This window comes from Delphinapterus leucas, chromosome 2, assembly GCF_059928025.1.
Source record: "Delphinapterus leucas isolate spDelLeu-1000000601 "Yukka" chromosome 2, BTC_Dleu_Yukka2, whole genome shotgun sequence".
In the NCBI taxonomy this organism is placed as follows: Eukaryota; Metazoa; Chordata; class Mammalia; order Artiodactyla; family Monodontidae; genus Delphinapterus; species Delphinapterus leucas.
The window spans coordinates 165,797,038-165,817,654 of NC_143130.1; the positions used below are offsets into that span (position 1 = coordinate 165,797,038).

At 43.2% G+C, this 20,617-nt stretch overlaps 1 protein-coding gene across 5 annotated transcripts in view; it reads right to left on the reverse strand.

Annotated features, from left to right (window-relative positions):
- Positions 1–1,161: 1,161 nt before the first annotated feature.
- Positions 1,162–20,617, reverse strand: part of GALC (galactosylceramidase) — a 94,771-nt gene continuing 75,315 nt past the window's right edge. For 3 of the 5 annotated variants that reach the window (XR_016392241.1, XR_002644924.3, XR_016392240.1), the window contains 2 exons: positions 6,765–8,125; positions 1,162–5,806 (listed from right to left, as the gene is read on the reverse strand). The gene's annotated coding sequence lies outside the window, so the exon portion shown is untranslated. The remainder of the gene's footprint in view (positions 5,807–6,764; positions 8,126–20,617) is intronic. The other 2 variants (XR_016392239.1, XR_002644920.3) reach the window with 2 other exon arrangements.

Consider the following 20,617-nt stretch of genomic DNA (forward strand, 5'->3'; position numbering starts at 1 on the left):
TCCAGGCTAATCACATGCGGGGTAGTCCTTCCACACATCTTCTCTGGAAAACACTGTTGTTTCATTTACCCTCTGCCCAGTAACAATGCTGGTTTGGTTTCAGGTCCTGCCAGCCCCAGCTGGACAAGGCACGCCCCTTCCTTCGCGACTCACAAAAACACAAGTGGAACAGATACACAGAGACCCCAGGAGCGGAATGTGAAGGTCAGGCACACACACACAGTCAGAGCTGGAACTTAAAGAATCACCTGGAGACCTCAAGTCATAAAGTCCTGAACCAGATAGAGCGTGATGTAAGACTGCTATGCCTGGATACCAATGACCTGACTCCTAGTAAACAGTAACCACAGTAAAATAGCAATTGATGGGGTACCTCCGATGGGCACTTGACATGTTTTATCCTTCTACTTCTGAATTCTTTCTTCACTGGCAGCTGGGGCAGATTGCTGCATTTTCTGGACAGAGTGTTGTTAAACTCACATGTAATATATCTGAACACGCTTTATCAACTATCAAGGGCTTTAAGACAGGAAAGAACTATTTTGCCTATAGCACAACTTGTTCTGTTCGTCACCAGTCTGTGTGTGTATTCATTTATTCAGCTAACTAAATTAACCAGACTGTCTACGTATTTCTAACATTTTGCCTTGTCCATGTGGATGTCTCCTAAAGATGCCAGATGGTGACAACAGCGGACAGCTGCAGCACAGTCCTGGTCCCTAAAGAACATGTCTGGTGTCTGTGTTCTCCTAATAATCCTTGAATTTGGAAAGCCACCTCTGATGCTGTCAGGTCCAAACCCTTTTCCTGATCACCCAGCTCTTTCCAAAAGAACTTTCCATCATCAACAGGGAAAGTATCTAAACCTTAAAAGGACTTGTAAAAAAAAGAATTTACTTAGTACTGAAGGATGTACTTTACCTACGTGTCGTGGTATATTTCATTAGCGCGTAACCGCCATGAAAACCTTGGTCTGCATTGCCAACAGCTCACACACGGCCTGGCACTCAGTGAAAACATAAAGACAACATATTGCATCCACGAAATATCAAAAATTGGACTATAGTTAATATTAAATTGTGGTAGAAAAAGAAGCAATTGACTACATCATACAACTGAGTGAAAATCAGGATTGACCAGTAATTAGCAGGATCACAGCGGTGTGGCTAATGTACACTAAAGCCATTTAATAAATTAGCATTTGAAGAACAAAGGGATTATTCAAGTAAGGGTGGTGGCAGCCAGCAAAGGACTTTTAGCCATAACATTAAACCTGCCTAAATCACACATGGATCTGAGTAAAGATAGTAAGAATTATGGTAAGAAAGCCAATACGATACTTCACACAATAATAGTAAGAATTATATATTAGATATATGTAAATATATAGTTTAGTTTATAATATTTTAACAGCATATTCGTATCCATAAAACCTTTGACTTCCAACCTCTGATCAGAGTAATAAATCCCCTTTTCCACGCCAGAGAAAGCTACTGAGACTTTAACCATAGTCATGCTGTCATCTAGCGGACATCCCTTAGAACTGCGGTTCTTCCATCTCCTGGAAATTGTTAAAAAAGGATTTAAAGTGCTAAGGTTCATGTCAGACATCGCTTTTCCCTTAGGAGGCTAATTTGTGGAATTCCTTTATAGATTTCCTTGAGTGTATCTCAGAGAATTCTTACACTATCCCATTCTTCTGTCTTGGTAGAAAGATATTTTCAAATATGTCAGTGACACTCGGTGAGTCAGAATAGAATTTCTGTTTATCTGCTTTTGTCTAAAAATGAGAAGCTTCGCACAAGAGAAAAGATGTCCCCTGGAAAGAAGCACCATCAAAGGGGCAATCGCCTGCCTTTTGTTGAGCTCCATGGCGTGTCTTTGAGGAGCTAGACCTCAAACGGAAACTCTGGCCAATCGCTTCCTCTTTTTTTTTTCTTTTTGTTGCTGTCCTGAGGCATCTATGAGCACTGTTTTGTGACAAAAGTGCTACTCTTTGGAAAGAGATGTTTTGCTTTAGCCCCTTTACATGCATGGCTGCAGGATTGAGGTCACACCAGGAGGAGGAAGGACATGAATGAAAAAGCAGAGAGGCTGGGCTCCTTCCCCAGCTGTGCTCCCTGAAGGAGTCATCTCTCCGAGCCTTAGTTTCTCCTTCTGCCAAAAGGGCAGGGGCATTAGATGACGAAAAGTAACTCCTCGCTCAAAAGCACATTCAGGTACATCTACCTACATATGTGAACTTTACTGCCCTATGAACAAAGCAAGTACTGTGCCAGGATTACAAACATATATAAATAGATAAACATGTAATACGAATAAGTACATAACATACACAATGTATTAACTTATACATTGCCTGCTATACATAAAATAATATATAATGTATAAATATTTATATATATATGTATTTGCCAAAGTGATAAGCAAAAAAATGCTGTCTTTTTATTATTTTAATTAATCTATACATTTTCACGATATCTCCTGTGCACTAGAGCACCGCAAGTCTCACATGGTGACCATCAGAATGCTTTGGTTGACTCGGTCTCCGCCTGGGAATGGCAGCTAAGGAGGCTTCCTTACCACAAACTGCTAAAATGGCCATTCTCCGTGGATCCTGCAGGCTTTGCAGAGGTCCTCAAGGGAAGAACTGTTTTACCTGCACACCCCGGGGTGCTCTGTTCTGAAATGCATCACCCTCCAGGGCAACACTCCTGAGGATGTGATCAACCACTGCTGAGCCCCTGGTGGCCATCTTGTCTCTGTTTGCTCTGTGGTGTCCCCATTCACTCAGCAGGAAAGGCGAGCTTTTGGTTTTAACTGTAATACAGAACTGGCCCTTCACTGGTCAAAGGCTGTTCACAGGACTCCCAGAGGCACTCAGATGGGTGCCCCTTAGGGATCTGCAGCTCCCAGCTTGGGGAAGCCTGGGGAGCTGGACACACACACACACACACACACACCCCCAAGGTGCCAGCTTCTTGACTTGGGCCACCTACGCCATCTCTCTGTGCCTTACTTTCTGCAAATAGTAGTTTACAGGATTAAAAGAGCTCACTTTGAAAGTAGCAGAAGCAGAGGCTGCCTCCAAGATGCCGACTCCCTCTTCTCCTTACTGGAAGGGACTTCTGCCCCTGTTCCCTGGGTCTTTTCCTTCTCTGCTGAAGTGAGTAGGTCCACCTAGAAGGCAACCTTAAGGTTCCCTCTGCCTCTCTCCATAACCTGCAGCCTTGTATGCCAGCCCCGTGGGGTCTTCTCCTTTGGAAACCCCAAGCCCACCCCCACTGCTGCTGCATCTAGAAGCACTCAGGAGCCCCAGTCTTCCCTCTTGAAACACCTCAGCTACAAAGCCCTCTGCCCAGCCCCAATCAAAAGGACTCAGCTCTTTCAATTCTCCAAATCTAGAATCCCTTGACTCCTTCTACAAAGGATATTCATCTTAGGTGGCCGAAATAGCTCAGCTGGGAGAGCGTTAGACTGAAGATACTCATCTCTGCCATGCATATAAAAACGAGAAGCAATCAAAATGACTAAAAACAGGGACTATTAGATTAGGGTCCACAACCTCTAATGAATGTAGCATGGCCACTAAAAATTACAATTATGAAGCCACATAAAAATACAGTACATTTTACAAAATTGCAAACTATAGACTAATGCTTTGAAGACTGATTATGACGATGTCAAAATGTGCCTATACACGGGCAAAGGAATCCAGAAAGAGGAAAATTGCTTTGTTGTTAGGATATAAGTATTATGGCGAATTATTTAAAATTTTTAAAATGTCCTTTTCATTGTTATAATGTCTTCTTATAACAGATAAAATTTGACCTAACAAGCACGAAGAGCAGAATTTATTTAAAATTTCCATCTTAAATGGTTAAAATAAATAGAACACTAAAAATAACAGTGTTGAATTAAATACACGTACTACAAGTTTATAGTAATGATAGCTCTCATTTCCAGAATACTTAGTATATGCCATGCGTGCATAATCTCATTTAACCTGATAACCATACTTATAGGATTAATTTACCTAATTTCACACATGAGGAACCTGCAGCCCAAAGAAGGGAAGTGTTGTGCCCAAGATCAGAGAACAAAAGGCAGAGGTGAGGGAGGTCTGTTTGGATTTCCAAACCCAACGATGGGGGGGCAGGGGGCAGTCACTTATACTGCATGATTCATTGCTAACACAGCCGAGCACCTATGGAGTATTAACATAAAAGCTTGGTAACGTTTTCTGCCTTATTTAGCAGTGCAAGCATGCCCAAATACTTCATTTGGGTAATTTATATGAGTGGAAAATGCTTAAAATCAGATTACACTTTTCACTTTGCCTATCTCTGAAACGCAGTTAATGGGCTACAGGTAAACTATGTGATACTTATTAAAATGGACTTTTATTGCATCCTAAATAGCTGTGGTAGCTTCACTGCGAATTTTAAACGTGCACTTCCTTTACTTTCACTCTGAAAATACAGTTTATATGATTCCTTGCTAATCCATTTCTTATCTGATTAGTATTTGATGACTCAAGTTCAGCAGCTGACACATACTAATGATTCTGTCTACAACAGTGGAAGAGGGAAGGGGTGGTGTGACCCACACGAAAAAAGTGCCTGCGATGTTATAGACTAATTCACATCTGCAAAGCCATTTAAGCCTTCAAGAAAACACTGTACTCATGTTTTGTCATTTGGCCTCTCAGAACCTTGCATGAAAACATAATTCATCTCACACAACTGGTGTCCTAGACGTTCCAAGTAAAACAAGTTGCTGTTATTGAATTATACTTTCTGGCCCCCAAAAAGTATTGGAAGGGCCCTGCATCCCAAGCCACTACAGAAATCACACCCTCACCCCCAACAATTTTGTCTGCTAAAATTAGGTTCAAGTGTGTTTGATAAACGAGGAGACGGAAAGTTGTCATAAAGATGATAACTACAGAGGAATATAACGGTAGAAGAACAATCCCGATTATTTGCTTTGTTGAGAGTGGAGGGCAATTATGGTCAGATTATCAATCTTTTAGCCTCAGGCCTTTATATTCTACCAAAAGTTAATGGACAATCCATAACACATGGAGAACGCATCACTGGCATCACCATGTCCCTTATAATCCAGACAAGATTGGCTGTAACCCCCATTTCATTTCAACCATCCACAAGATTTCTGGGGATTCATGCCTTTCCATGGCCTCTGATTTAGAGCCCTGCTTCTGCCAAATTGGCTAAATTTCTGGATTATCTCCTCATCCGATCCCTGTTCTGCTCTGCACCAACCCTCCCCAGGGACGTCGCAGTTTCCTGCATCTGCACAAACCACCTTTTCTCTTCCTCTGTCTCTCTCAATTTCTCTCTCTCATACACACACATGCTTACATACATCATACATGCATATCCACAACCATGCCTGCATTCACATGCACACACATGCACATATACATTCACACAAGCACACCACATAGAAAAAGCATACCCTTGTGTGCACAATATACTTCACCAAAGATCTCAACAAACTGGGAGGGGGGAGAGCTACATTACTAACATGCAGCCCCTTGGTGTTGAGCATCGGTCATCTCTGTGCATAAAATTCCTTTGAGCTCTTTACCCACAGGGGCACCACGATGGTTAACTGTATGTGTCACCCTGACAAGGTCACAAGATGCCCAGCTATCAAGTTAAACATTATTTTGGGCTGTGTCTGTGAGAGGGTTTCTCAAAGAGATTAGCATTGGAATTGATGGGCTAAGGCAGGTGGTGCTCCTCAGGTGTGGGTGGGCATCATCCAGTCTGTGGAGGGCCTGCATAGAACAGAAAAGTGGAGAAAGGTTGGATTCACTCAGCCTGACTGCTTGAGCTGCTGGGACATCGGTTTCCTGTCTTTCCTTCTCCTGGTGCTCAGGCCTTCAGACCTCGACTGGAAACTCCATCTCGCAAAGAGCAGATCATAGGATTTCTCAGCCTCCATAATTATGGGAGCCAATTCCTTATAATAAATCTCTTTCTAGATTTACATATACATATACATGTACGTATACATATACATCCATACCCTATTGGTTTTGTTTTTCTGGAGAACACTGACTAATAGAATAGAAGCACTTCATACTTCTTTGGCCTCTGGCCCCCGCTCCAGCTTCATCCTCCCTTCTCCTTCTCCCCAAGTCCTGATATCTATACACAGCACTTTTTTTTTTTCTTTGCGGTACACGGGCCTCTCTCTGTTGTGGTTTCTCCCGTTGTGGAGCACAGGCTCCGGACGCGCAGGCTCACGGGACCAGCCGCTCCGCAGCATGTGGGATCTTCCCAGACCGGGGCACGAACCCACGTCCCCTGCATCGGCAGGCAAACTCTCAACCACTGCGCCACCAGGGAAGCCCTATACACAGCACTTTTGAAATTCCTTGGGTTGTCTTGACTCCTAAGAACCCACAGTGCTTCCACTTCCATTCCCAGATGACTTCTCAAGATATTTTCCTAAAATAGCTCCCTTCCTGGGAATATTTCCAGTAGCAGATGTTAAAATAATACATTCTTTCCCTACATGCTTCTCTCTTCCCTGCTTTTCTCATGCCTATTTTCTCCCTGACCTACTTTGTCCTGGTAGCCAGGACAATAAACAAAAGCCATATTCTGGATTTGATAAAGCCCAGTAACACAAAGAATCATTAATTAAGTTTAAAACCATTCTATCTTTATGGGTATCCCACTAATCTAAAGGACTTTACTGGCCTAGTCTGTGTTAAACACAGAGTTTACCTGTATATTCCTTGGCTTGGGATCCAGACCATCCAGAATCTCCATCGATTTCATGGCACTCAGCTCTATTCAGGGACAGCTCTATTCAGGGACAGCCTAGAAGGCAGATGTTCAGTAATCCAAGAAGAAAGAAAAATTAAGAAAATAATCCCATTTACAACTGCATCAAAAAGAATAAAATACCTAGAAATAAACCTAACCTAGGAGGTAAAAGATTTGTACTCTGAAAACTATAAGACATTGATAAAAGAAATGGAAGGTGATGCAAACAAATAAAAATATGTATCATGTTCATGGATTGCAAGAATTAATATTGTTAAAATGACCATAATACCCAAAACAATCTACAGATTCATGAAATCCCTATCAAAATATCAATGGCATTTTTCACAAAACTAGAACAAATAATTCTAAACTTTCATGGAAACACAAAATAACCCAAATAGCCAAAGCAAGCTTTAGAAAGAACAAAGTTGGAGGAGTCACACTCCCTGACTTCAAACTATCAAACTATACTACAAAGCTGAAATAATCAAAAATATATGGAACTTGGGGGGACCCTCAAGATGGTGGAGGAGTAAGATGTGGAGATCACCTTCCTCCCCACAAATACATCAAAAATACATCTACATGTGGAACAACTCTTACAGAATACCTACTGAATGCTGGCAGAAGATCTCAGACCTCCCAAAAGGCAAGAAACTCCCCACATACCTGGGTAGGGCAAAAGAAAAAAGAAAAGACAGAGACAAAAGAATAGGGGTGCTTCCCTGGTGGTGCAGTGGTTGAGAGTCCGCCTGCTGATGCAGGGGACACGGGTTCATGCCCCAGTCCAGGAAGATCCCACATGCCGCGGAGCGGCTGGGCCCATGAGCCATGGCCACTGAGCCTGCGCATCCGGAGCCTGTGCTCCGCAACGGGAGAGGCCACAACAGTGAGTGGCCCGCATACCGCAAAAAAAAAAAAAAAAAAAAAAAAAAAGAATAGGGACAGGACCTGCACCTCTGGGAGGGAGCTGTGAAGGAGGAAAAGTTTCCACACACTAGGAAGCCCCTTCACTGGCGGAGATGGGGGGGTGGGCGGGGGGGAAGCTTCAGAGCCACGGAGGAGAGCGCAGCAACAGGGGTGCAGAGGGCAAAGTAGAGAGATTCCCGCACAGAGGATCAGTGCCGACCAGCACTCACCAGCCCAAGAGGCTTGTCTGCTCACCTGCCAGGACGGGCGGGGGCTGGGAGCTGAGGCTCAGGATTCGGAGTTCAGATCCCAGGGAGAGGACTGGGGTTGGCTGCGTGAACACAGCCTGAAGGGGTTAGTGCACCACGGCTAGCCGGGATGGAGTCCAGGAAAAAGTCTGGACCTGCCTAAGAGGCAAAAGACCGTTGTTTTGTGGTGCGTGAGGAGAAGGGATTCCTCCCCTGTGTGCCCACAGAAGTCAGAGCACTGCCTAAACGAGCTCCAGAGACAGGCACAAGCAGTGGTTATTAGCTCAGACACCACAGATGGGCATGGAACGCTAACGCTGCTGCTGCAGCCACCAAGAACCCTGTGTGCAAGCACAAGTCACTATCCACGCCTCCCCGGGAGCCTGTGCAGCACACCATTGCCAGGGTCCCATGATCCAGAGACAAGTTCCCCAGGAGAACACACGGTGCACCTCAGGCTGTTGCAATGTCACTCCAGCCTCTGCCACCACAGGCTCGCCCTGCATTCCAGTTATAACTACTGTACCCCATCCTCCCCCCGGCCTGAATGAACAAGAGCCCCCTAATCAGCTACTTCTTTAACCCCATCCTGTCTGGGTGGGAATAGATGCCTGAGGGTGACCTACATGCAGAGGCGGGTCCAAATCCAAAGCTGAACCCCAGGAGGTGTGCAAACAAGGAAGAGAAAGGGAAATTTCTCCCAGCAGCCTCAGGAGCAGCAGATTAAATCCTCACAATCAACTCGATGTACCTGCATCTGTGGAATACCTGAATAGACAATGAATCATCCCAAAATTGAGGCAGTGGACCTTGGGAGCAACTGTAGACTTGTGGTTTGATGTCTGTGACTGATTTCTTTCTGATTTTTATGTTTACCTTAGCATAGTTTTTAGCGCTTGTTATCACTGGTGGATTTCGTTACTAGTTTTGTTGCTCTAAATTTTTATTACTTTTTTTTTCATTAAAAATTTTTTTTTCTTTCCTTTTTTCTCCCTTTTCTTCTGAGCCATGTGGCTGACAGGGTCTTGGTGCTCTGGCCTGCTGTCAGGCCTGAGCCTCTGAAGTGGGAGAGCTGAGCTCAGGACATTGGACCACCAGAGACCTCCTGGCCCCATGTAATATCAATCGGTGAGAGCTTTCCCAGAAATCTCCATCTGAACGCTAAGACCCAGCTCCACCCAACAACCAGCAAGCTCCAGCGCTGGACGGCCCACGCCAAACAACTAGCAAGACAAGAACACAACCCCACCCATTAGCAGAGAGGCTGCTTAAAATCATACTAAGTTCACAGACACCCCAAAACACACCACCGGAAGCAGGCCTGTCCACCAGAAACACAAGATCCAGCCTCATCCACCAGAACACAGGCAACAGTCCCCTCCACCAGGAAGCCTACACAAGCCACTGAACCAACCTCACCCATTGGAGGCAGACACCAAAAACAATGGGGAATATGAACCTGCAGCCTGGGAAAAGGAGACACCAAACACAGAAGTTAAAAAAATGAGAAGACAGAGAAATATGCAACAGATGAAGGAGCAAGGTAAAAACCCACAAGATGAAACAAATGAAGAGGAAATAGGCAGTCTACCTGAAAAAGAATTCAGAGTAATGATAGTAGAGATGACCCAAAATCTTGGAAATAGAATGGAGAAAATACAAGAAGCATTTAACAAGGACCTAGAAGAACTAAAGAGCAAATAAACAGTGATGAATAACACAATAAATGAAATTAAAAACTCTCTAGAAGGAATCAATAGCAGAATAACTAAGGCAGAAGAACGGAAAACTGACCTGGAAGAAAAAATTGTGGAAATAACTACCCACAGAGCAGAATAAAGAAAAAAGAATGAAAAGAATTGAGGACAGTTCTGAGAGACATCTGGGACAACATTAAATGCACCAACATTCGAATTATAGAGGCCCCAGAAGAAGAAGAGAAAAAGAAAGGTCTGAGAAAATATTTGAAGAGATTATAGTCGAAAACTCCTTAACATGGGAAAGGAAATAGTCAATCAAGTCCAGGAAGCACAGAGAGTACCATACAGGATAAACCCAAAGGGAAAGACACAGAGACACATATTAATAAAACTATCAAAAATTAAATACAAAGAAAAAACATTAAAAGCAGCAAGGGAATAACAACATAACAAACAAGAGAATCCCCATAAGGTTAACAGCTGATCTTTCAGCAGAAACTCTGCAAGCCAGAAGAGAGTGGCAGGACACATTTAAAGTGATGGAAGGGAAAAACCTACAACCAAGATACTCTACCCAGTAAGGATCTCATTCAGATTTGAAGGAGAAATTAAAACATTTACAGACAATCAAAATTTAAGAGAATTCAGCACCACCAAACCAGCTTTACAACAAACGCTAAAGGAACTTCTCTAGGCAGGAAACACAAGAGAAGGAAAAGACCTACAAAACCAAACCCAAAACAATTAAGAAAATAGTAATAGGAACATACATATCGATAATTACCTTAAATGTAAATGGATTAAATGCTCCAACCAAAAGACACAGACTGGCTGAATGCATACAAAAACAAGATCCATATATATGCTGTCTACAGGAGACCAACTTCAGACCTAGGGACACATACAGACTGAAAGTGAGGGGATAGAAAAAGATATTCCATGCAAATGGAAATCAAAAGAAAGCTGGAGTAGCAATTCTCATATCAGACAAAATAGACTTTAAAATAAAGACCATAACAAGAGACAAAGAAGGACACTGCATAATGATCAAGGGGTCAATCCAAGAAGAAGATAAAACAATTGTAAATATTTATGCACCCAACATAGGAGCACCTCAGTACATAAGGCAAATGCTAGCACTCATAAAAGGGGAAATCAAAAGTAATACAATCATAGTAGGGGAACTTAACACACCACTTTCACCAACAGACAGATCGTCCAAAATAAAAATAAATAAAATAAACACAAGCTTTAAATGACGCATTAAACAAGATGGATTTAATTGATATTTATAAGACATTCCATCCAAAAACAACAGAATACACTTTCTTCTCAAGTGCTCATGGAACATTCTCCAGGATACATCATATCTTGGGTCACAAATCAAGCCTTGGTAAATTTAAGAAAACTGAAATCATATCAAGTATCTTTTCTGACCACAATGCTATGAGACTAGACATCAACTACAGGAAAAGGTCTGTAAAAAATACAAACACAAGGAGGCTAAACAATACACTACTAAATAACCAAGAGATCACTGAAGAAATCAAAGAGGAAATCAAAAAATACTAGAAACAAATGACAATGAAAACACGACAACCCAAAACTTATGAGATGCAGGAAAAGCAGTTCTAAGAGGAAACTTTATAGCAATACAACCCTACTTCAAGAAACAAGAAAAAATCTCAAATAAAGAACCTAACCTTACACCTAAAGCAATTAGAGAAAGAAGAACAAAAAGACCCCAAAGTTAGCAGAACGAAAGAAATCATAAAGATCAGATCAGAAATAAATGAAAAAGAAATGAAGGAAACAATAGTAAAGATCAATAAAACTAAAAGCTGGTTCTTCCTTTTTTTTTTTTTAATGGAATCATACAGTATCTGTCTTTCCTCTTTTTTAAAATTAATTTATTTATTTTTGGCTGCATTGGGTCTCATTGCTATACACAGCCTTTCTCTAGTTGCGGCGAGCGAGTGCAACTCTTCATTGTACAGCGTGGGCTTCTCATTGTGGTAGCTTCTCCTGTTGTGGAGCACAGGCTCTAGGCGCACGGGCTTCAGTAGTTGTGGTTTGCAGGGTCTAGAGCACAGGCTCAGTAGTTGTGGCACACAGGCTTAGTTGCTCCATGGCATGTGGGATCTTCCCAGACCAGGGTTCAAACCCGTGTCCCCTGCATTGACAGGTGGATTCCTAACAACTGTGCCATCAGGGAAGCCCTAGAAGCTGGTTCTTTGAGAAGATAAATAAAATTAATAAACCATTAGCCAGATTCACTAAGAAAGAAAACTGCAGGCCAATCTCACTGATGAACATGGATGCAAAAATCCTCAACAAAATACTAGCAAACAGAATCCAACAGCTCATTAGAAGGAACAGACAACATGATCAGGTGAGGTTTATCCCAGGAATGCAAGGATTCTTCAATATATGCAAATCAATCAATGTGATACACCATATTAACCAACTGAAGAATAAAAACGATATGATCATCTCAATAGATGCAGAAAAATCATTTGACAAAATTCAACACCGATTTATGATAAAAACCCTCCAGAAAGTAGGCATAGGGGGAACTTACATCAACCTAATAAAGGCCATATATGACAAACCCACAGCCAACATCATCCTCAATGGTGAAAAATTGAAACCATTTCCACTAAGATCAGGAACAAGACAAGGTTGTCCACTCTCACCACTATTATTCAACATTGTTTTGCAAGTTTTAGCCACAGCAATCAGAGAAGTAAAAGAAATAAAAGGAATCCAAATTAGAAAAGAAGAAGTAATGCTGTCACTGCTTGCAAATGACATGATACTATACATAGAGACTCCTAAAGATGCTACCAGAAAACTGCTAGAGCTAATCAATGAATTTGGTAAAGTAGCAGGATACAAAATTAATGCACAGAAATCTCTTGCATTCCTATACACTAATGATGAAAATATCTGAAAGTGAAATTAGGAAACACTCCCATTTACCACTGCAACAAAAAGAATAAAATACCTAGGAATAAACCTACTTAAGGAGACAAAAGACCTGTATGCAGAAAACTATAAGACACGGATGAAAGAAATTAAGGATGATACAAACAGATGGAGAGATATACCATGTTTTTGGATTGGAAGAATCAACATTGTGAAAATGACTATACTACCCAAAGCCATCTACAGATTCAATGCAATCCCTATCAAACTACCAATGGCATTTTTCACAGAACTAGAACAAAAAATTTCACAATTTGTATGGAAACGCAAAAGACCCCGAATAGCCAAAGCAATCTTGAGAAAGAAAAATGGAGCTGGAGGAATCAGGCTCCTGGACCTCAGACTATACTACAAAGCTACAGTAATCAAGACAGAATGGTACTGGCACAAAAACAGAAATATAGATCAATGGAACAGGATAGAAAGCCCAGAGATAAACCCACGCACATATGGTCACCTTATCTTTGATAAAGGAGGCAAGAATATACAATGGAGAAAAGACAGCCTCTTCAATAAGTGGTGCTGGGAAAACTGGACAGCTACATGTAAAAGAATGAAATTAGATCACTCCCTAACACCATACACAAAAATAAACTCAAAATGGATTAAAGACTTTTAAGGCCAGATACTATAAAAGTCTTAGAGGAAGAAATAGGCAGAACATTCTGTGACATAAATCACAGCAAGATCCTTTTTGACCCACCTCCTAGAGAAATGGAAATAAAAGCAAAAATAAACAAATGGGACCTAATGAAACTTCAAAGCTTCTGCACAGCAAAGGAAACCATAAACAAGATGAAAAGACAACCCTCAGAATGGGAGAAAATATTTGCAAATGAAGCAACTGATAAAGGATTAATCTCCAAAATTTACAAGCAGCCCATGTAGCTCAATATCAAAAAAAAAAACCAAACCAATCCAAAAATGGGCAGAAGACATAGACATTTCTCCAAAGAAAATATACAGATTGCCAACAAACACATGAAAGAATACTCAACATCATTAATCATTAGAGAAATGCAAATCAAAACTACAGTGAGATATCACCTCACACCGGTCAGAATGGCCATCATCAAAAAATCTACAAACAGTAAATGCTGGAGAGGGTGTGGAGAAAAGGGAACCCTCTTGCACTGTTGGTGGGAATGTAAATTGATACAGCCACTATGGAGAACAGTATGGAGCTTCCTTTAAAAAACTAAAAATAGAACTACCATATGACCCAGAGATCCCACTACTGGGCATATACCCTGAGAAAGCCATAATTCAAAAAGAGTCATGTACCACAATGTTCATTGCAGCTCTATTTACAATAGCCAGGACATGGAAGCAACCTAAGTGTCCACTGACAGATAAATGGATAAAGAAGATGTGGCACATATATACAGTGGAATATTACTCAGCCATAAAAGGAAACGAAACTGAGTTATTTGCAGTGAGGTGGATGGACCTAGAGACTGTCATACAGGGTGAAGTAAGTCAGAAAGAGTAAAACAAATACCGTATGCTAACACATATATATGGAATCTAAAAAAAAAAAAAAAGTGAAGAACCTAGGGGCGGGACGGGAATAAAGATGCAGACTTACTAGAGAATAGACTTGAGGACACAGGGAGGAGGAAGGGTAAGCTGGGACAAAGTGAGAGACTAGTATTGACATATATACACTACCAAATGTAAAACCTATAGCTAGTGGGAAGCAGCCACATAGCACAGGGAGATCAGCTCGGTGTTTTGTGACCACCTAAAGGGGTGGTTATAGGGAGGGTGGGAGGGAGACACAAGAGGATACATATATCCCCCATATATCCCCCATGGGGATATATGTATACATATAGCTGATTCACTTTGTTATACAGAAGCAACTAACACAACATTTTAAAGCAATTATGCTCCAATAAAGATGTTAAAAAAAAGAGGTACCAACTGCTTATAATAAATAAGTCACAGGGATGTAATATACAGCATAAGAGATGTGTTCAATAATATTGTAATAAGTTTGTATGGTGACAGATGGTTACCAGACTTATCATGGTGATCATTTCATAATGTGTGCAAATGTCAAATCACTATGTAGTACACCTGAAACTAACATATGTTATATGTCACTATATTTCAATTTTTAAAAAGGACTTCAGGTATTAGAAATATCTGGTAAAGAATATAAATTATGTTTGATGTTTCTCTAAAAGTAGGAACTGAAACGTAAGTAAGAAGTAATAATCTAACAAAATGACCAGCATAAAATTTTTTAAATAAATTAAGAATGTGCTCGTAGTATTAAAAATATTACCTTGTGATGATGGATGTTCATACATTAGGTTTAAAAATAATCTTCTTTCCAGAAAGCAGTTTAGTTTTATTAATTTGGGGGGGAAAAGGCATCCCTGTAATAGTTTATTTAATGATTTAAAAGATAAAATTCCAATTTTCATTTGTTTTTTTAACTTGCCAGCCAAAGAAACACATATCTGTTACATTCGTTTCTACATAAGTATGCCAAAAGTAAGTGTATTGGGTATAAATTGAATAGCCCGAAATACTGAATTTAACAGAAGAGTTTAAACAAGAAGACACGTGATTATCTTCGGTGAGCAAGCTTATGCTTTTTTCCTTTCCTATTCTATTGTCAGAAACTTTGCCCCCAAACACATGTGAATTCTACATCTCTGACCAAAGACCTAAACTCTTCTCTGTTTACACAGAAATAGTTCCCTAGGTTAATGCCTGCAAATTACATTTATTAAATACAAAAAAAATCCAAGAAGACTGTTGGGGGGCGCGGAGTGCCAAGGGCATGATTCCGTGTCAGAACAGAAGCCTGCCCCAGACTCTTCTTAGGGGGAACCAGAGGGGATCATGCCAGCAGGAGGGATTTCAGGATAATTCAGTAGGAGTGGGCACGGAGGGGACAGCTGGAGTGTCGCTTTCAAACCTCAGTCCCTCATGCCAGACACCCTAACAGAACAGAGTAGGAAAAAATAGAACAAAAGCATGAGCAGATGTGAGCTCAGAATGCCAGGTGTCATCTTTGTTGTGATGGAAAAAGGAGAGAGGAAGGAGGGGACCAACTCCCTGGATCCATGACCTTAAACATGGGGCCAGTTCTCAGTCACAGATACTCAAGATGATACACAAAAAGCCTGCTGCCTCCAGTTTCAGGGTTTCTGCCTCGGTCTTTCTCCTTTCGGCGACCTCCTCGGGCCCCCGGGCCCTTCTCTTTCACCTCTGTCCACCCTCCCTCTCACCCCACGTTTGTTCTGTGCACACAATCACAGGCTCAGAAAAGACCATTCCTGTTGCTTCTGCCTCCATGGGAAACTGAGGATGCTTCCCACAGTCCTCAGGGGAGCTGCATTTTCACCCTGTAAGGGGAAAGCTGCTCTCTTGGCCAGGAGAGTTCATCCTGCCCCAGGGCGTAGGGAAAGGGGGTGGAGGGTATATGATGTGCCTGTATTTTTGTTAGAAAATGTTCCTCTTTGTTCCAGAAATCATTCCCTGGCTCTGCTGGCTTCCTTTTTTCAGTACAAAAGGAGTCAGCTTAGCCAAGGATTATGAGCAATTTGGGAGGTATGATTTCCCTGCCAAGTTGCAAAGAAAATGCAACTGGTGAGGCAATAAAAGGATCAGGGAAGAGTGATGGTCTGGGAGTTCGCTGAAAGCAGCAGCCAGAACCACAGGGGGACATGAAATGCAGAGTCCAAGAGGCAACGCAAAGAGCTCTCCAGCTGAGCTCCAGCATCTAATCACAGGAAGCCCCGGGTGCAGGGCTTAAGAAGCAAATGTGGGCACGCCACTCATGTCCCCCGCCCTGAGCCGGCTCTCCCTTGCCTCTCTGCTATCACACTGCCTCCCCCCCTGCCCCTCAGCCTCCTTGGCTGCTTTCTCCTCTCCCTGCTCTCCTCTTCCTGACCTCCAAACTCAGAACCTCCCAGGGCTCAATCCTTGGACCTCTTTTCCACACAATTCTCATTCTTTAGCTGATCTCATCCACGCTGCAAGGACCATCCACATGCTGATGACTCTCCCCTTAATCCCCGACTCATCTATCCACCTGCCTGCTCAGCAGCTTTATTTGGGTGTCTGACAGTCATCTCACACTTAACATGTCCCAAACAGAACTCTTGGTCTTCTGACCAAAACCCATACCTCCTCCCCTCTTATTCATCTCAGTAGATGGAAATACCATTCTTCCAACTGCTCAGACTAAAATCTTAGAGTCATCCTTGAACTTCCCTCTTTTATTTAGACCATCAGCAAAGCCTATTGGTCAACTTCTAAGCCTACCTAGAATGCAACCGCTTGTTACCACCTCATCACTCCCATCCTGGTACCAACCTCCACCCCTCTGCATCTGGACCGTCACAATAACCTTCCAACTGCTCTCCAAGTGTCCACCCTTTCTGCAATGTGCTCCACTGGACCTGGGAGTCAGAGCAGACCATTTCCCTGTTTAAATCTTCCAAGGATTTCCAATCTTACTCAGCATAACTTCCTGCACAATCTGGCCTCTACTGTCCACCGTGTCTTGTTTTGATTCTTAGCACTTTGTCATACCTGCCATGTTAAATATCTGTTTTATCGTCTAGAACGGGAATCAACAAACTACAACACCCAGGTCAACCATCTGTGTCATAAATAAAGTTCTGTTGGAGACAGTCATGTCCACTCATTTATATTTTATCTGTGGACGCTTTAGTGCAGAAACAGCAGAGTTGACAGTTGTACCCAGAGACCTATGGCCTGCAAAGCCTAAAATATTTATGGTCTGACCATTTACACACACCATAAATATATTGACACACAGCCCCTCACACAACCCCCAGAATTCCCCTGGGGAGGGGACGCCTATGGCTTAGACGATGCAGAACATTACAGTGTGGGTACTTAAAAAGGAAAACATGACCTTATTTGGATCATACCTTTGAGACTAGGACATTTAGCTTATAATAAAATTAGCAATTTAAAGGTTATTATTTTAATGATCAGCATCGAGTATTCATGTATTTATTCATTCAATATATATTGATTGAGTGCCTGCCATGTGCCCATTATTGGGCAGGTAACAGAGATAGAATAATGAGCCCAATGGACATGGCTGTGTTTTCAGAAGCTTGTGGTCTAGTGGAGAAGGCAGACAAAAACCAGAAATTAAGCAAATGTTTATGTGCTTGTAAATTCTACAAAGGAGAAGCACAGGGAGGGAAACACAATGAAAGAAAGAGAGGGAGGAAGGAAGGAAGGAAGGAAGGAAGGAAGGAAGGAAGGAAGGAAGGAAGGAAGGAAGGAAGGAAGGAAGGAAGGAAGGAAGGAAGGAAGAAGGAAGGAAGGAAGGGAAGGAGGGAGGGAGGGAGGAGGAAAGAAAGAGAGACAAGAGATGGAGAGGAAGGCAGGAAGGGAGTAAGAAATGAAGAAACAAGAAAGAGGGCTTCCCTGGTGGTGAAGTGGTTGAGAGTCCGCCTGCCGATGCAGGGGACACGGGTTCGTGCCCCGGTCCGGGAGGATCCCACATGTCACGGAGCGGCTGGGTCCGTGAGCCATGGCCGCTAAGCTTGCACGTCCAGAGCCTGTGCTCCGCAACGTGAGAGGCCCGTGTACCGCAAAAAAAAAAAAAAAAAAAGAAAAAGAAAAAAGAAAGAGAATGGATTCTGCAACTTCTCCACACTCCTAATTTCATCCGACACACTGTGATTTTCTGGTCTAAAGAACATGCCCTATTCATAGCTAACTGGCTGGGTAACTCCATCTTACATTCCTAATCAATCTCCTTCCTTTGATCAGGAAAAGGACCCCACTCTTTGCAGGCCCCCAAGGCCCACTGCACAGTCATGACACCACACCCATCCACACCCATACAGTAAAGAGAGGTCTTCTCTTCCCAACCTCTTTCACCAGACCAGGGGACTTCTAGGTGACTTGCTAAAAATGGGAAGATGATCCAGCCTCCCAGCAGCCTCCATGAGCATGACAGTACAGTTCCATGGATTCATTAACTGTTTTATAAACATATCCAAAGAAGCTGATATTCTGGTGGTCCCACTCAGTGGTGATATGAACGTGGAATGGACTTATTTTCTCCAGTAACTTCTCTGCCCCAAAGAATCTGCTCTGCAAATATCTCCCTGCTGGAGAAGGGGATTGTAATAATATCTCAGGCCATTCCATCACTTTTTGGTCACTTTCAATTATTAGAACAGTATAGTCCCAGTTCCTGAAGACTCAATCTTCATTTTAACTCTTCAAACTCATACTTGATTCAAAGCCCTCTCTGCAAGGCAGCCTAGACCCTCTGCCCTGTGGGTCCCCCCACCCCCCCACTCTCGCTGTCTCTTTTCTGTTTCCTACTGCTGTGGTGTTGGAACAGGAAGACAGAGAGCTGCCTGGGGCCAAAGACCAGCCCCTCTCAGTTGGTGGCCCCTGTTTCTATGTCAAAGTCTGACTAGACATCAGTCGTCTCCATGGGATGGGGCTTCAAAATGGAGTCTCAGGGGCACACTTGGGGATTCTTGTGAGGGAGAGGAGTCCTCAGGGTCTCTCCCCCCAGGAAGTCCTGCTGGGTCTGTCCTTATCCCAGCTCCCTCAGCACCCCCAGAGGAGGCACCCCAGGGGAGGCTGCAGGGACCCATCTCCAGTAGGTATTCTCTCTCAGGGAGATGTGAGACAGGCAGCCAGCCACCCCTTCTGGGGCATGTCCTAGAACAAAGGATGTCCCTGCCAGGCCCACAGAGGTTGTGCCGCGTCAGCGAGCTGTCTCTGGGAAGTCCACCTACACAGCCCAGCAGCCTGGGAGCCCAGGAGGAGGGGACCACTAGTTCCCACACTAGTGGGAGACGGGATGGTTTAGACTCCTTCTTTGGATTTGGGAGCCTCCTTCCCCTTATTTTGGGAAAGAGAGCAAAAGGAATAGTCTCTCTTCACCAATAATGCTCACACACACATAAACACATCAAGAGGCTGCCTCTCCCTTGCCCCCAGCCCCTCTCCACCAGGAGAGGGTTAGGGTGACAGGATAAGGCCACTTCTCCATCTGGTGTTCTCTTGGAAAGCCCTGCAGAGAGAGGCTGGGTCCACCTGCTAGCAGTTCTCTGAATTTGGAACATGGGGTCCTTAGCATCATTGGGTGTCAGCCGTGGGGCTTTGTGGGCAATTCTAGGGAGAGATGATTGCACTCCACGGCCAACACCAGTCTGTTACACTATTTTAACAGCTCAAGACCAAATGGGTGAGAGCATCAGAATTCAAACATACCACACTGAAAAGATGGGGAAAGCCCCAGGGAGGACTCCCTGGTTCCCTGGTTGGAGCCCTCAAAGCATGGTGACATCTCAGTTGGTGACAACTCATCTGTCAGCAGCTCAACCACACACTCACTAACAACCAACAGAACAGGAATGTCATCTTAGGTGGCACCAGCAGGGGTACCAGACATGGGGGCTTGTCCCCCTGTTCTCAGTGCCAGCCACACTGAACATACGACAGTTATCGAGTCCCAGAGTCGGATGGGCACTTGGGAATCAAAGATGGACGGCACCCCACCACCACCACCTTGAGTGACTGTGAGCCTTAGGGAGGAAATGGATCCAACAACAAACCCCCTCGCCATAGGGGAAGGCGCCACAGCAGAGGCTGGCAGCTCCCGAGAGAACCAAGAAACCTTCTCAGAGGCATAGCATATGTCCTGGTTTTTGAAGCATAGCTAGATCAAGAGGGAAATGTCAGGAGGAGATGAGATGAGGAGACAATACATCAGCTTTTCAAACAAGACTATAAGGGGGTGTCTGCTTCACCTTCACATGCCCAAGACCTGAGGACCCCAGAAATCCCCTCCACAGACAATAAATGGATACCATTATCCAAAATGGTCCATGCCAGCCACCTTTCTGTATTTGAAAAGCTTTGGAGTGGGACAAGAATTACACTTTCTGGGAGCTGATTCTGACCTAGAATTAGAAACAATTGGTGG